The following is a 17,626-nucleotide window of genomic DNA, read 5'->3' as shown; positions in this document are numbered from 1 at the left end:
AGTAGAGCACAGTAGAACACAGTAGAACACAGTACAGTAGAGCACAGTAGACACAGTACAGTAGAGCACAGTAGAGCACAGTAGAGCACAGTAGAACACAGTAGAACACAGTACAGTAGAGCACAGTAGAACACAGTACAGTAGAGCACAGTAGAACACAGTAGAGCACAGTAGAGCACAGTAGAACACAGCACAGCAGAGCACAGTAGAGCACAGTACAGTAGAGCACAGTAGAACACAGTAGAGCACAGTAGAACACAGTACAGTAGAGCACAGTAGAACACAGCACAGCAGAGCACAGTAGAGCACAGTACAGTAGAGCACAGTAGAACACAGTAGAGCACAGTAGAACACAGTACAGTAGAGCACAGTAGAACACAGCACAGTAGAGCACAGTAGAGCACAGTACAGTAGAGCACAGTAGAACACAGTAGAGCACAGTAGAGCACAGTAGAACACAGTACAGTAGAGCACAGTAGAACACAGCACAGTAGAGCACAGTAGAACACAGTACAGTAGAGCACAGTAGAACACAGCACAGTAGAACACAGTACAGTAGAGCACAGTAGAACACAGTACAGTAGAGCACAGTAGAACACAGTACAGTAGAGCACAGTAGAACACAGTAGAGCACAGTAGAGCACAGTAGAGCACAGCACAGTAGAGCACAGTAGAGCACAGTAGAGCACAGTAGAACACAGCACAGTAGAGCACAGTAGAGCACAGTAGAGCACAGTAGAACACAGCACAGTAGAGCACAGTAGAGCACAGTAGAGCACAGTAGAGCACAGTAGAACACAGCACAGTAGAACACAGTAGAACACAGTACAGTAGAGCACAGTAGAACACAGCACAGTAGAACACAGTAGAACACAGTACAGTAGAGCACAGTAGAACACAGTAGAACACCGTACAGTAGAGCACAGTAGAACACAGTACAGTAGAACACAGTAGAACACAGTAAAGTAGAGCACAGTAGAACACAGCACAGTAGAACACAGTAGAACACAGTACAGTAGAGCACAGTAGAACACAGTAAAGTAGAGCACAGTAGAACACAGCACAGTAGAACACAGTAGAACACAGTACAGTAGAGCACAATAGAACACAGTAAAGTAGAGCACAGTAGAACACAGCACAGTAGAACACAGTAGAACACAGTACAGTAGGGCATAGTAGAACACAGTAAAGTAGAGCACAGTAGAACACAGCACAGTAGAACACAGTAGAACACAGTACAGTAGAGCACAGTAGAACACAGCACAGTAGAACACAGTAGAACACAGTACAGTAGAGCACAGTAGAACACAGTAGAACACCGTACAGTAGAGCACAGTAGAACACAGTACAGTAGAACACAGTAGAACACAGTAAAGTAGAGCACAGTAGAACACAGCACAGTAGAACACAGTAGAACACAGTACAGTAGAGCACAGTAGAACACAGTAAAGTAGAGCACAGTAGAACACAGCACAGTAGAACACAGTAGAACACAGTACAGTAGAGCACAATAGAACACAGTAAAGTAGAGCACAGTAGAACACAGCACAGTAGAACACAGTAGAACACAGTACAGTAGAGCATAGTAGAACACAGTAAAGTAGAGCACAGTAGAACACAGCACAGTAGAACACAGTAGAACACAGTACAGTAGAGCACAGTAGAACGCAGTACAGTAGAGCACAGTATAACACAGTAGAGCACAGTAGAGCACAGTAGAACACTGCACAGTAGAACACAGCACAGTAGAACACAGTAAAGTAGAGCACAGTAGAGCACAGTAGAACACAGCACAGTAGAGCACAGTAGAACGCAGTACAGTAGAGCACAGTATAACACAGTAGAACACAGCACAGTAGAGCACAGTAGAACACAGCACAGTAGAGCACCGTAGAGCACAGTAGAGCACCGTAGAACACAGCACAGTAGAGTACAGTAGAAAACAGTAGAACACAGCACAGTAGAGCACAGTAGAACACAGTACAGTATAGCACAGTAGAACACAGAACAGTCGAGCACAGTACAGCACAGTACAGTAGAGCACAGTAGAGCACAGTACAGTACAGTAGAGCGCAGGACAGTAAAGTAGAGCACAGTACAGTAAAGTAGAGCGCAGTACAGTAAAGCAGAGCGCAGTACAGTAGAGTAGAGCGCAATACAGTAAAGTAGAGTGCAGTATAGTAAAGTAGAGCGCAGTACAGTAGGGTAGAGGGCAGTACTACAGAGTCATAGTACTGTAAAGTATCAAAGTATCAGAGTCGTAGTACTGTAAAGTATCAGAGTCCTAGTACTGTAAAGTATCAGAGTCCTAGTACTGTAAAGTATCAGAGTTGTAGTACTGTAAAGTATCAGAGTCCTAGTACTGTAAAGTATCAGAGTCCTAGTACTGTAAAGTATCAGAGTCGTAGTACTGTAAAGTATCAGAGTCGTAGTACTGTAAAGTATCAGAGTCGTAGTACTGTAAAGTATCAGAGTCGTAGTACTGTAAAGTATCAGAGTCCTAGTACTGTAAAGTATCAGAGTCGTAGTACTGTAAAGTATCAGAGTCGTAGTACTGTAAAGTATCAGAGTCGTAGTACTGTAAAGTATCAGAGTCGTAGTACTGTAAAGTATCAGAGTCGTAGTACTGTAAAGTATCAGAGTCGTAGTACTGTAAAGTATCAGAGTCGTAGTACTGTAAAGTATCAGAGTCGTAGCACTGTAAAGTATCAGAGTCGTAGTACTGTAAAGTATCAGAGTCGTAGTACTGTAAAGTATCAGAGTCCTAGTACTGTAAAGTATCAGAGTCGTAGTACTGTAAAGTATCAGAGTCCTAGTACTGTAAAGTATCAGAGTCGTAATACTGTAAAGTAATCAGAGTCGTAGTACTGTAAAGTATCAGAGTCATAGTACTGTAAAGTATCAGAGTCCTAGTACTGTAAAGTATCAGAGTCGTAATACTGTAAAGTATCAGAGTCGTAGTACTGTAAAGTATCAGAGTCCTAGTACTGTAAAGTATCAGAGTCGTAGTACTGTAAAGTATCAGAGTCCTAGTACTGTAAAGTATCAGAGTCGTAATACTGTAAAGTATCAGAGTCGTAGTACTGTAAAGTATCAGAGTCCTAGTACTGTAAAGTATCAGAGTCGTAGTACTGTAAAGTATCAGAGTCCTAGTACTGTAAAGTATCAGAGTCGTAATACTGTAAAGTATCAGAGTCGTAGTACTGTAAAGTATCAGAGTCGTAGTACTGTAAAGTATCAGAGTCCTAGTACTGTAAAGTATCAGAGTCGTAGTACTGTAAAGTATCAGAGTCCTAGTACTGTAAAGTATCAGAGTCGTAGTACTGTAAAGTATCAGAGTCGTAGTACTGTAAAGTATCAGAGTCCTAGTACTGTAAAGTATCAGAGTCGTAATACTGTAAAGTATCAGAGTCGTAGTACTGTAAAGTATCAGAGTCCTAGTACTGTAAAGTATCAGAGTCCTAGTACTGTAAAGTATCAGAGTCCTAGTACTGTAAAGTATCAGAGTCGTAATACTGTAAAGTATCAGAGTCGTAGTACTGTAAAGTATCAGAGTCCTAGTACTGTAAAGTATCAGAGTCCTAGTACTGTAAAGTATCAGAGTCGTAATACTGTAAAGTATCAGAGTCGTAGTACTGTAAAGTATCAGAGTCCTAGTACTGTAAAGTATCAGAGTCGTAGTACTGTAAAGTATCAGAGTCGTAGTACTGTAAAGTATCAGAGTCGTAATACTGTAAAGTATCAGAGTCGTAATACTGTAAAGTATCAGAGTCGTAGTACTGTAAAGTATCAGAGTCGTAGTACTGTAAAGTATCAGAGTCGTAGTACTGTAAAGTATCAGAGTCGTAGTACTGTAAAGTATCAGAGGCCTAGTACTGTAAAGTATCAGAGTCGTAGTACTGTAAAGTATCAGAGTCGTAGTACTGTAAAGTATCAGAGTCGTAGTACTGTAAAGTATCAGAGTCGTAGTACTGTAAAGTATCAGAGTCCTAGTACTGTAAAGTATCAGAGTCCTAGTACTGTAAAGTATCAGAGTCCTAGTACTGTAAAGTATCAGAGTCCTAGTACTGTAAAGTATCAGAGTCCTAGTACTGTAAAGTATCAGAGTCGTAATACTGTAAAGTATCAGAGTCGTAGTACTGTAAAGTATCAGAGTCGTAATACTGTAAAGTATCAGAGTCATAATACTGTAAAGTATCAGAGTCGTAGTACTGTAAAGTATCAGAGTCCTAGTACTGTAAAGTATCAGAGTCGTAATACTGTAAAGTATCAGAGTCGTAGTACTGTAAAGTATCAGAGTCCTAGTACTGTAAAGTATCAGAGTCCTAGTACTGTAAAGTATCAGAGTCGTAGTACTGTAAAGTATCAGAGTCATAATACTGTAAAGTATCAGAGTCGTAATACTGTAAAGTATCAGAGTCATAATACTGTAAAGTATCAGAGTCGTAGTACTGTAAAGTATCAGAGTCCTAGTACTGTAAAGTATCAGAGTCGTAATACTGTAAAGTATCAGAGTCGTAGTACTGTAAAGTATCAGAGTCCTAGTACTGTAAAGTATCAGAGTCCTAGTACTGTAAAGTATCAGAGTCGTAGTACTGTAAAGTATCAGAGTCGTAGCACTGTAAAGTATCAGAGTCCTAGTACTGTAAAGTATCAGAGTCCTAGTACTGTAAAGTATCAGAGTCGTAATACTGTAAAGTATCAGAGTCGTAATACTGTAAAGTATCAGAGGCCTAGTACTGTAAAGTATCAGAGGCCTAGTACTGTAAAGTATCAGAGTCGTAGTACTGTAAAGTATCAGAGTCGTAGTACTGTAAAGTATCAGAGTCGTAGTACTGTAAAGTATCAGCGTCGTAGTACTGTAAAGTATCAGAGGCCTAGTACTGTAAAGTATCAGAGTCCTAGTACTGTAAAGTATCAGAGTCCTAGTACTGTAAAGTATCAGAGTCGTAATACTGTAAAGTATCAGAGTCGTAGTACTGTAAAGTATCAGAGTCCTAGTACTGTAAAGTATCAGAGTCCTAGTACTGTAAAGTATCAGAGTCCTAGTACTGTAAAGTATCAGAGTCCTAGTACTGTAAAGTATCAGAGTCCTAGTACTGTAAAGTATCAGAGTCATAGTACTGTAAAGTATCAGAGTCGTAGTACTGTAAAGTATCAGAGTCGTAGTACTGTAAAGTATCAGAGTCGTAGTACTGTAAAGTATCAGAGTCGTAGTACTGTAAAGTATCAGAGTCCTAGTACTGTAAAGTATCAGAGTCGTAGTACTGTAAAGTATCAGAGTCCTAGTACTGTAAAGTATCAGAGTCCTAGTACTGTAAAGTATCAGAGTCGTAGTACTGTAAAGTATCAGAGGCCTAGTACTGTAAAGTATCAGAGTCCTAGTACTGTAAAGTATCAGAGTCCTAGTACTGTAAAGTATCAGAGTCCTAGTACTGTAAAGTATCAGAGTCCTAGTACTGTAAAGTATCAGAGTCCTAGTACTGTAACTGCAACTTTCCCCCAATAAAGCAGCACATTTCCATATAGATTCATGGAAAAAAACATTTTGTTACGGTTTGAGGGTTGCATAATCATAAGCCAATCTAAGTCAGCTGGTTCACATGGAGAACTGAACCAGACTACGTTGCCGTCCATGTGGCAACACCCTTCTAGGAACACTCATAAAGCAGACGTTGGGACAATAACTAGGTCACCGGTCCGGGACTTATCAAAGACAAATAAAACACTCATAAAGTAGGGAAACTTAGGAGAGAGCTGCTTGGGTGATCGAGAGGTAAGGTCATGTAGAGACATTTAGTATGGGCTTTGGTGCTGTAGAAAACAAAAGAACACAACAGAATGGAAGGAGAGGAGAGGAGAGGAGAGGAGAGGAGAGGAGAGGAGAGGAGAGGAGAGGAGAGGAGAGGAGAGGAGAGGAGAGGAGAGGAGAGGAGAGGAGAGGAGAGGAGAGGAGAGGAGAGGAGAGGAGAGGAGAGGAGAGGAGAGGAGAGGAGAGGAGAGGAGAGGAGAGGAGAGGAGAGGAGAGAGCTGCTTGGGTGATCGAGAGGTCATGTAGAGACATTTAGTATGGGCTTTGGTGCTGTAGAAAACAAAAGAACACAACAGAATGGAGGGGAAAGATTTTGGTTGTTAGTCAGGAAAAGCAGAGTAGGTATGGTATTGAAAGAGAGGAGAAGAGGACAGTACAGAATAGGAGAGGAGAGGAGAGGAGAGGAGAGGAGAGGAGAGGAGAGGAGAGGAGAGGAGAGGAGAGGAGAGGAGAGGAGAGGAGAGGAGAGGAGAGGAGAGGAGAGGAGAGGAGAGGAGAGGAGAGGAGAGGAGAGGAGAGGAGAGGAGATGAGGCGTGAATGGAGGAGTATAGGTCAGGTAAATGCTGACAGTGTAAGCAGGGATAATAAAGGACGACCCTCTACTGTCCTCGCATCTGATTGGACATCACATCGTTAGATAACCCAGAAACATAGACCTGTCTTTCAGACACGTACACTACATGACCAAAAGTACGTGGACAGCTGCTCATCCAACATCTCATTGCATGGGCAATCATGGGCATTAATATGGAGTTTGTCCCCCCCTTTGCTGCTATAACAGCCTCCACTCTTCTGGGAAGGCTTTCCACTAGATGTTGGAACATTGCTGCTATAACAGCCTCCACTCTTCTGGGAAGGCTTTCCACTAGATGTTGGAACATTGCTGCTATAACAGCCTCCACTCTTCTGGGAAGGCTTTCCACTAGATGTTGGAACATTGCTGCTATAACAGCCTCCACTCTTCTGGGAAGGCTTTCCACTAGATGTTGGAACATTGCTGCTATAACAGCCTCCACTCTTCTGGGAAGGCTTTCCACTAGATGTTGGAACATTGCTGCTATAACAGCCTCCACTCTTCTGGGAAGGCTTTCCACTAGATGTTGGAACATTGCTGCTATAACAGCCTCCACTCTTCTGGGAAGGCTTTCCACTAGATGTAGGAACATTGCTGCGGGGACTTGCTTCCATTCAGCCACAATTGATTAGGCCTGGCTCGCAGTCGGCATAACAATTCATCCCAAAAGGTGTTCGATGGAGCTGAAGTCAGGGCTCTGTGCAGCTCAGTCAAGTTCTTTGTGAGCTTGTATGGCCTACCACTTCGTGGCTGAGCCGTTGTTGCTCCTAGACGTTTCCACTTCACAATAACAGCACCCACAGTTGACCGGGGAAGCTTTAGCAGAGCAGAGATTTGATGAACTGACTTGTTGGAAAGGTGGCATCTTATGATGGTGCCACGTTGAAAGTCACTGAGTTCTTCAGTCATTCTACCGCCGATATTTGTCTATGGAGATTGCATGGCTGTGTGCTCGAAATTATACACCTGTCAGCAACAGGTGTGGATAAAATAGCCGAATCCACTAATTTGAAGAGGTGTCCACATACTTATATATATATAATATATATATACACAGAGCATACAGAGCATTCGAAATGTATTCAGACACCTTGACTTTTTCACATTTTGTTACATTACAGCTTTATTCTAAAATGGATTAAATTGTTTTTATCCTCATCAATCTACACACCCCATAATGACATCAGAATACCCCGTAATGACATCACAATACCCCGTAATGACATCACAATACCCCATAATGACATCACAATACCCCATAATGACATCACAATACCCCATAATGACATCACAATACCCCATAATGACATCACAATACCCCGTAATGACATCACAATACCCCATAATGACATCACAATACCCCATAATGACATCACAATACCCCATAATGACATCACAATACCCCATAATGACATCACAATACCCCATAATGACATCACAATACCCCATAATGACATCACAATACCCCATAATGACAAAGAAAAAATAGGTTTTTAGATTTATTTTCAAATGTATATAAAAATAATAATTGAAATATCACATTTACATTAGTATTCTGACCCTTTACTCAGTACTTTGTTGAAGTACCTTTGGCAGCGATTACAGCCTCGAGTCTTCTTGGGTATGACGCTACAAGCTTGGCACACCTGTATTTGGGGAGTTTCTCCCATTCTTCTCTGCAGATCCTCTCAAGCTCTGTCAGGTTGGATGGGGAGCGTCACTGCATAGCTATTTTCAGGTCTCTCCAGAGATATTCGATCGGGTTCATGTCCGGCCTCTGGCTGGGCCACTCAAGGACATTTAGAGACTTGTCCCGAAGCCACTCTTGCATTGTCTTGGCTGTGTGCTTAGGGTCGTTGTCCTATTGGAAGGTGAACCTTCGCCCCCAGTCAGAGGTCCTGAGCGCTCTTGAGAAGGTTTTCATCAAGGAACTCTGTTCTTTGCTCCGTTCATCTTTCTCTCGATCCTGACTAGTCTCCCAGTCCCTGTCGCTGTAAAACATCCCCCAACAGCATGATGCTGCCACCACCATGCTTCACCGTAGGGACGGTGCCAGGTTTTCTCTAAACGTGATGCTTTGCATTCAGGCCAAAGAGTTTAATCTTGGTTTCATCAGACCAGAGAATCTTGTTTCTCATGGTCTGAGAGTCTTTAGGTGCCTTTTGGCAAACTCCAAGCGGGCTTCCGTCTGGCCACTCTACCATAAAGGCCTGATTGGTGGATAGTTGTCCTTCTGGAAGGTTCTCCCATCTCCACAGAGGAACTGATGATGGAGGCCACTGTGTTCTTGGGGACCTTCAATGCTGCACAATTTTGTTAGTACCCTTCCCCAGATCTGTGCCTTGACACAATCCTGTCTCAGGTCTCTACAGACAATTCCTTTGACCATAAAACCTGTTTTTGCTTTGTCATTATGGGGTATTGTGTGTAGATTGATGAAGAAAAACATTAATTTAAGGCTGTAACTTAACAAAATGTGGAAAAAGTCAAGCGGTCTGAATACTTTCTGAATCCACTGTATGTACTGAAGCACGTCTATAAGGCCACCTACCCATAATGCACTGCATACGGCAACCACCTCCCCCATAATGCACTGCATACAGCAACCACCTCCCCCATAATGCACTGCATACGACAACCACCTCCCCCATAATGCACTGCATACGACAACCACCTCCCCCATAATGCACTGCATACGGCAACCACCTCCCCCATAATGCACTGCATACGGCAACCACCTCCCCCATAATGCACTGCATACGGCAACCACCTCCCCCATAATGCACTGCATACGGCAACCACCTCCCCCATAATGCACTGCATACGGCAACCACCTCCCCCATAATGGACTGCATACGGCAACCACCTCCCCCATAATGCACTGCATACGGCAACCACCTCCCCCATAATGCACTGCATACGGCAACCACCTCCCCCATAATGCACTGCATACGGCAACCACCTCCCCCATAATGCACTGCATACGACAACCACCTCCCCCATAATGCACTGCATACGGCAACCACCTCCCCCATAATGCACTGCATACGGCAACCACCTCCCCCATAATGCACTGCATACGACAACCACCTCCCCCATAATGCACTGCATACGGCAACCACCACCCCCATTCATTGGTTGTGTAAAATTCAACAACAAAAAGATAAATAAATGGATAAATGCCTGTGTATTATAGGTTAATACAAGTTCTGTGGATGATTAGACTACTGCAGGGCAGATTACGACTTACTGCAGAAACTTCTCTGCTCTGACATAGCTTTACCAACACTTTCAGTGTTACCATGTTGGGTACAAATGAACCAGTAGACCTTCAGTTCAGAGCGACTTTTACACGGCTCGTTGCAACCTGGTCTCAGAGCAGTTCGTATTATTCTGTACGTAAATCCGAAAGAACACTCTGTTTAGTATGATATGTTACGTTTGGTCTGGTTACATAAGACAGATGGTTTACTTACGGCAAAAACGAACGGAGGGTGGTTAGTCAGGGTCGATGGGTGGGCGTATAATACGGACGCCTAACAACCCAAATCTCAGATACCTGACGCAGACGACACCATTCTGTATACTTCAATCGATCGCTGCCCGCACCTGCTCGCCTGTCCAACATCACTACTCTGGACGGCTCTAACTTAGAATACGTGGACAACTACAAATACCTGGGTGTCTGTTTACACTGTAAACTCTCCTTCCAGACTCACATCAAACATCTCAAAGTTAAATCTAGAATTGGCTTCCTATTTCACAACAAAGCATCCTTCACTCATGCTGCCAAACATACCCTTGTAAAACTGACCATCCTACCGATCCTCGACTTCGGGCGATGTCATTTACAAAATAGCCTCCAATACCATACTCAATAAATTGGATGCAGTCTATCACAGTGCCATCTGTTCTGTGAACAAAGCCCCATTTACTACCCACCATTGCGACCTGTACGCTCTCGTTGGCTGGCCCTCGCTTCATACTCGTCGCCAATCCCACTGGCTCCAGGTCATCTACAAGACCCTGCTAGGTAAAGTCCCCCCTTATCTCAGCTCGCTGGTCACCATAGCATCACCCACCTGTAGCACACGCTCCAGCAGGTATATCTCTCTGGTCACCCCCAAAACCAGTTCTTACTTTGGCCGCCTCTCCTTCCAGTTCTCTGCTGCCAATGACTGGAACGAACTACAAAAATCTCTGAAACTGGAAACACTTATCTCCCTCACTAGCTTTAAGCACCAACTGTCAGAGCAGCTCACAGATTACTGCACCTGTACATAGCACACCTATAATTTAGCCCAAACAACTACCTCTCCCCCTACTGTATTTTATTTATTTATTTATTTATTTTGCTCCTTTGCTCCCCATTATTTCTATCTCTACTTTGCACATTCTTCCACTGCAAATCTACCATTCCAGTGTTTTACTTGCTATATTGTATTTACTTTGCCATCATGGCCTTTTTTGCCTTTACCTCCCTTCTCACCTCATTTGCTCACATCGTATATAGACTTGTTTCTACTGTATTATTGACTGTATGTTTGTTTTACTCCATGTGTAACTCTGTGTTGTTGTATGTGTCGAACTGCTTTGCTTTATCTTGGCCAGGTCGCAGTTGTAAATGAGAACTTGTTCTCAACTATCCTACCTGGTTAAATAAAGGTGAAATATATATATATATTTTAAATAACTGCAAATGGCCGACACACAGTTGATACCAGAGCACCACCGTCGATGAAGCCAATGCTGCCTACTCCGGTTGGAAAATTGTCTCTCAAGCACTCCACATTGGCTAGGATTCTCCTCTATTCAATACTGGCCATGTAATTCTGGCAAAGTTCAAAAAAATAAATAATGTATTGACAAGTAGCTTAACTCCTATGTTGTCAAGATCTCTCCTGAACACTGAATATTTTACCTTCCAAATAGTTCACCATCTTAGTCATTGAATCCCATGTTCATTGAATGAAGTTAGTTACTAGTTACTATCACAGGGCAGGCAGACTAGTTACTATCACACGGCAGGCAGACTATGTACTATCACAGGGCAGACTAGTTACTATCACACTGCAGGCAGACTAGTTACTATCACACTGCAGGCAGACTAGTTACTATCACACGGCAGGCAGACTAGTTACTATCACACGGCAGGCAGACTAGTTACTATCACACGGCAGGGAGACTGTACTATCACAGCGAAGACAGACTAGTTACTATCACACGGCAGGGAGACTGTACTATCACAGCGAAGACAGACTAGTTACTATCACAGGACAGGCAGACTAGTTACTATCACACGGCAGGCAGACTAGTGACTATCACACTGCAGGCAGACTAGTTACTATCACACGGCAGGTAGACTATCTACTATCACAGGGCAGACTAGTTACTATCACAGGGCAGGCAGACTAGTGACTATCACACGGCAGGCAGACTAGTTACTATCACAGGGCAGGCAGACTATGTACTATCACAGGGCAGACTAGTTACTATCACAGGGCAGGCAGACTAGTGACTATCACACGGCAGGCAGACTAGTTACTATCACAGGGCAGGCAGACGATGTACTATCACAGGGCAGACTAGTTACTATCACAGGGCAGGTGGACTAGTTACTATCACACGGCAGGCAGACTATGTACTGTATCATACTAAATGGAGCATTCGGATTTACGTACAGAATAATACAAAATGCTCTGAGACCAGGTTGCTCATACACAAAACACAAGCATTCAGCCCACATACACACTCCCTTTCGCATACACACACACAGAGCACGCCTAGAGCACATTCACAGATATTTGTAGGAAACACTCTTCTGTGATGGCTGAGCCTTTTCCAGCCTATAATCCACTGCTCATACACAGACTATCCACTATCACAGGGCAGGCAGACTAGTTACTATCACACAGGGCAGACTATCCACTATCACAGGGCAGGCAGACTGTACTATCACAGGGCAGGCAGACTGTACTATCACAGGGCAGGCAGACTGTACTATCACAGGGCAGGAAGACTGTACTATCACAGGGCAGGCAGACTATGTACTATCACAGGGCAGGCAGACTATGTACTATCACAGGGCAGGCAGACTAGTGACTATCACACGGCAGGCAGACTAGTGACTATCACACGGCAGGCGGACTATGTACTATCACAGGGCAGACTAGTTACTATCACAGGGCAGGCAGACTAGTTACTATCACATGGCAGGCAGACTATGTACTATCACAGGGCAGACTAGTTACTATCACAGGGAAGGCAGACTAGTTACTATCACACGGCAGGCAGACTAGTGACTATCACACTGCAGGCAGACTAGTTACTATCACACTGCAGGCAGACTAGTTACTATCACACTGCAGGCAGACTAGTTACTATCACACTGCAGGCAGACTAGTTACTATCACACTGCAGGCAGACTAGTTGCTATCACACGGCAGGCAGACTAGTGACTATCACACTGCAGGCAGACTAGTTACTATCACACGGCAGGCAGACTAGTTACTATCACATGGCAGGCAGACTATGTACTATCACAGGGCAGACTAGTTACTATCACACTACAGGCAGACTAGTTACTATCACACGGCAGGCAGACTAGTGACTATCACACTGCAGGCAGACTAGTTACTATCACACGGCAGGCAGACTAGTGACTATCACACGGCAGGCAGACTAGTTACTATCACACTGCAGGGAGACTGTACTATCACACGGCAGGCAGACTAGTTACTATCACACGGCAGGGAGACTGTACTATCACACGGAAGGCAGACTAGTTACTATCACACGGCAGGGAGACTGTACTATCACACGGCAGGCAGACTATGTACTATCACACGGCAGGGAAACTGTACTATCACACGGCAGGCAGACTAGTTACTATCACACGGCAGGCAGACTATGTACTATCACAGGGCAGACTAGTTACTATCACAGGGCAGGCGGACTAGTGACTATCACAGGGCAGGCAGACTACTTACTATCACACGGCAGGCAGACTAGTTACTATCACAGGGCAGGCAGACTAGTGACGATCACAGGGCAGGCAGACTAGTTACTATCACACGGCAGGCAGACTATGTACTATCACACGGCAGGCAACTAGTGACTATCACACTGCAGGCAGACTATCCACTATCACAGGGCAGACTAGTTACTATCACAGGGCAGGCAGACTGTACGATCACAGGGCAGGCAGACTATGTACTATCACAGGGCACACCAGTTACTATCACAGGACAGGCAGACTGTACTATCACAGGGCAGGCATACTATGTACGATCACAGGGCAGGCAGGCTATTTACTATCACAGGGCAGACTAGTTACTATCACAGGGCAGGCAAACTGTACTATCACAGGGCAGGCAGACTATGTACTATCACAGGGCAGGCAGACGATGTACTATCACAGGGCAGGCAGACTATGTACTATCACAGGGCAGGCAGACGGTACTATCCCAGGGCAGGCAGACTGTACTATCCCAGGGCAGGCAGACTGTACTATCACAGGGTAGGCAGACTATGTACTATCACAGGGTAGGCAGACTATGTACTATCACAGGGCAGGCAGACTGTACTATCACACGGCAGGCAGACTATCCACTATCACAGGGCAGGCAGACTATGTACTATCACAGGGCAGGCAGACGATGTACTATCACAGGGCAGGCAGACTATGTACTATCACAGGGCAGGCAGACTGTACTATCACACGGCAGGCAGACTATGTACTATCACAGGGCAGGCAGACAATGTACTATCACAGGGCAGGCAGACTATGTACTATCACAGGGCAGGTAGACTCTACTATCACAGGGCAGGCAGACTATGTACTATCACAGGGCAGGCAGACTGTACTATGACAGGGCAGGCAGACTGTACTATCACAGGGCAGGCATACTATGTACTATCACAGGGCAGGCAGACTATGTACTATCACAGGGTAGGCAGACTGTACTATCACAGGGCAGGCAGACTATGTACTATCACAGGGCAGGCAGACTATGTACTATCACAGGGCAGGCAGGCTACGTACTATCACAGGGCAGGCAGACTGTACTATCACAGGGCAGGCAGGCTATGTACTATCACAGGGCAGGCAGACTGTACTATCACAGGGCAGGCAGACTGTACTATCACAGGGCAGGCAGACTGTACTATCACAGGGCAGGCAGACTGTACTATCACAGGGCAGGCAGACTATTTACTATCACAGGGCAGGCAGACTGTACTATCACAGGGCAGGCAGACTATGTACTATCACAGGGCAGGCAGACTATGTACTATCACAGGGCAGGCAGACTATGTACTATCACAGGGCAGGCAGACGATGTACTATCACAGGGTCGGCAGACTATGTACTATCACAGGGCAGACAGACTATGTACTATCACAGGGCAGGCAGACTGTACTATCACAGGGTAGGCAGACTCTGTACTATCACAGGGTAGGTAGACTATGTACTATCACAGGGCAGGCAGACTGTACTATCACACGGCAGGCAGACTATCCACTATCACAGGGCAGGCAGACTATGTACTATCACAGGGCAGGCAGATGATGTACTATCACAGGGCAGGTAGACTATGTACTATCACAGGGCAGGCAGACTGTACTATCACAGGGCAGGCAGACTGCACTATCACAGGGCAGGCAGACTGTACTATCACAGGGCAGGCAGACTGTACTATCACAGGGCAGGCAGACTATGTACTATCACAGGGCAGGCAGACTGTACTATCACAGGGCAGGCAGACTGTACTATCACAGGGCAGGCAGACTGTACTATCACAGGGCAGGCAGACTATTTACTATCACAGGATAGGCAGACTATGTACTATCACAGGGCAGGCAGACTATGTACTATCACAGGGCAGGCAGACTATGTACTATCACGGGGAAGGCAGACTGTGTGCTATCACAGGGCAGACAGACTATGTACTATCACAGGGCAGGCAGACTGTACTATCACATGGCAGGCAGACTATGTACTATCACATGGCAGGCAGACTCTGTACTATCACAGGGCAGGCAGAATATGTACTATCGCAGGGCAGGCAGACTATGTACTATCACAGGGCAGGCAGACTATGTACTATCACAGGGCAGGCAGACTGTACTATCACAGGGCAGGCAGACTGTACTATCACAGGGCAGGCAGACTGTACTATCACAGGGCAGGCAGACTGTACTATCACAGGATAGGCAGACTATGTACTATCACAGGGCAGGCAGACTATGTACTATCACAGGGCAGGCAGACTATGTACTATCACGGGGAAGGCAGACTGTGTGCTATCACAGGGCAGACAGACTATGTACTATCACAGTGCAGGCAGACTGTACTATCACATGGCAGGCAGACTATGTACTATCACATGGCAGGCAGACTCTGTACTATCACAGGGCAGGCAGAATATGTACTATCGCAGGGCAGGCAGACTATGTACTATCACAGGGCAGGCAGACTATGTACTATCACAGGGCAGGCAGACTATGCACTATCACAGGGCAGGCAGACTGTACTATCACACGGCAGGCAGACTATGTACTATCACAGGGCAGGCAGACGATGTACTATCACAGGGCAAGCAGACTGTACTATCACAGGGCAGGCAGACTATTTACTATCACAGGGCAGGCAGACTGTACTATCACAGGGCAGGCAGACTATGTACTATCACAGGGCAGGCAGACTATGTACTATCACAGGGCAGGCAGACGATGTACTATCACAGGGTAGGCAGACTATGTACTATCACAGGGCAGGCAGACTATGTGCTATCACAGGGCAGGCAGACTATGTGCTATCACAGGGCAGCCAGACTATGTACTATCACAGGGCAGGCAGACAATGTACTATCACAGGGTAGGCAGACTATGTACTATCACAGGGCAGGCAGACTATGTACTATCACAGGGCAGCCAGACTGTACTATCACAGGGGAGGCAGACTATGTACTATCACAGGGCAGGCAGACTGTACTATCGCAGGGCAGGCAGACTGTACTATCACAGGGTAGGCAGACTATGTACTATAACAGGGCAGGCAGACTGTACTATCACAGGGCAGGCAGACTGTACTATCACAGGGCAGGCAGACTGTACTATCACAGGGCAGGCAGACTATGTACTATCACAGGGCCTCTGGGCCAAACAGATTAGCAATAATACTATGCCCACATACGCTGCTGCGGGCTAATCAAATACGGAGTTATGTTGGCTGTGGTGTAAATCAGTAGTGTAAATAAATGCTTGGTAATCCTTGGCCAGATGTGTTGAAGACACCAGCTGGTTAATTTGGATAGCCTTCTGAGGAGCTAGTGACACAGGGGAGAGTTTTAGCAGCAGAGAGCGTAGGGACTCGTGGTAGTCTATGATTAAATAGCTAGTAAACGGCGAGATTGATCGGACCTGGGCAAATGCAGCGTTGTGGAGCACAATAGCCTCTGACATAAATGGATCACATAATAGTCTAACCTTTCTTTCTTCATTATGGCAGTAGAGCAATAACAGAGTAAGTAATCTAGTAGGCATGTTCTGAATAGAGCAGAACGCGTCTTGTTGAATACATGGTGAAATGGTAACTACGGCAAATAGATTACAAAATAGCCTCAAACAAAAAAACGTCGCAAAAAAAATGCTAATTTGTTTCAACGGCATACCTTCATAATTCCAGCCTCCTTCTCCGCGACGTTTTTCCTCGTAGCAGCTATAGGCAGCTATATATATATCCTTTCTCTGAAGTCTCCAGTCGTATTGATTGGTACCTTGGTGTACCGCTGCCTGACCGGTCACTGCAGGCTCTGCTGCTCTATGATATTAGATAGGTAGAAACCCCGGTTAAAACTCCATTGCACTGCGCAGGCAAATAGATAATGAATGTTGCTGGTAAGATTTGAAAAGAGAGTGTATCTGCGGCGCGACAGTGGTGAAGCGCCTCTACGGCTGCGGGCTGTAATAGACTAATGGAACTAATAGTGGAACACGGGTCAGAATTACAGTGTATTCACTATGGTGCTACTTCCTCTGCTCTCTCTTTCCTCATAGGCGAAGGCAATAAGGAAACGGTGATAAGAGGAACGAACGGGGGAATGGAGGGAGGGGAGCATGTAAGGGAAGGAACATGGATTAAAAAGTAAAAAAGAGAAGAGACCTCATTCTGACGATTGGCTAGTGATAGTGTAGCACCGTGTATTATTGACTAGTGATAGTATAACACTGTGTGTTA

General features: G+C 45.1%; 1 pseudogene; it reads right to left on the bottom strand.

The window, feature by feature from the left end:
* The window catches only part of LOC116356916 (membrane-associated guanylate kinase, WW and PDZ domain-containing protein 3-like), a 95,597-nt pseudogene extending 78,254 nt beyond the window's left edge, over positions 1–17,343 (bottom strand).
* Positions 17,344–17,626: the final 283 nt, after the last annotated feature.

This window comes from Oncorhynchus kisutch, linkage group LG24 (assembly GCF_002021735.2).
Source record: "Oncorhynchus kisutch isolate 150728-3 linkage group LG24, Okis_V2, whole genome shotgun sequence".
Lineage (NCBI taxonomy): Eukaryota > Metazoa > Chordata > Actinopteri > Salmoniformes > Salmonidae > Oncorhynchus > Oncorhynchus kisutch.
Note: the sequence above shows the minus strand (reverse complement) of the source record. Positions and strands in the feature narration are given on the sequence as shown.